Source organism: Emiliania huxleyi (genome assembly GCF_000372725.1).
Source record: "Emiliania huxleyi CCMP1516 unplaced genomic scaffold EMIHUscaffold_225, whole genome shotgun sequence".
Classification (NCBI taxonomy): domain Eukaryota; phylum Haptophyta; order Isochrysidales; family Noelaerhabdaceae; genus Emiliania; species Emiliania huxleyi.
Genome location: NW_005200378.1, coordinates 174,727 through 175,373, shown reverse-complemented (window position 1 = coordinate 175,373; position 647 = coordinate 174,727). Strand labels below are relative to the sequence as shown.

General features: G+C 69.6%; 1 protein-coding gene across 1 annotated transcript in view; it reads left to right on the top strand.

Moving 5' to 3' along the window:
* EMIHUDRAFT_457174 (hypothetical protein) overlaps positions 1 to 647 on the top strand; it is a 4,203-nt gene that overhangs the window by 2,028 nt on the left and 1,528 nt on the right. The gene's annotated exons all lie outside the window — the stretch shown is intronic.

Genomic DNA, 647 nt, shown 5'->3' with positions numbered 1-647 from the left:
CACCACCACCACCACCACCACCACCACCACCACCGCCACCACCCCCAAAAAAACCACCACCACCGCCACCACCACCACCACCACCCCCACAAAAGCCGCCGCAGGGCGACATGATGACGACGCGCCGGCTCTTCGATGCTCTCGCGTCGGGCTGCGTGCCCGTCCTGATGAAGAGCATCGGCGGGCCCGCGCTGCCACCCCCACCACTGTCGCCGCTGCCACGGGCTCCATCGCCATCCCCACCACCGCCAGTGCCGCCACCACCTTTGCCACCGCCTCCACTGCCACCACCACCCACGCCTCCACCCCCTCTTCTGCCGTTGCCTCGGCTCGTGTCTGGGCCGTCCTCCGCCACCGCGCTACCGAGCCGCCGCCGTCCCGGTCCCTAGGCAACCCCATTCACGCCCCATTCACACCCCATTCACACCCCATTCACACCGCGCTACCGAGCCGCCGCCGTCCCGGTCCCTAGGCAACCCCATTCACGCCCCATTCACACCCCATTCACACCCCATTCACACCGCGCTACCGAGCCGCCGCCGTCCCGGTCCCTAGGCAACGCGCCCCGCTTGTGGCTGCTCGGCTCGAACCCGTTCCACCACTCTATCGACTGGAGGTGGCATCGGCCGCCTCCTCCTCGCCCCCCC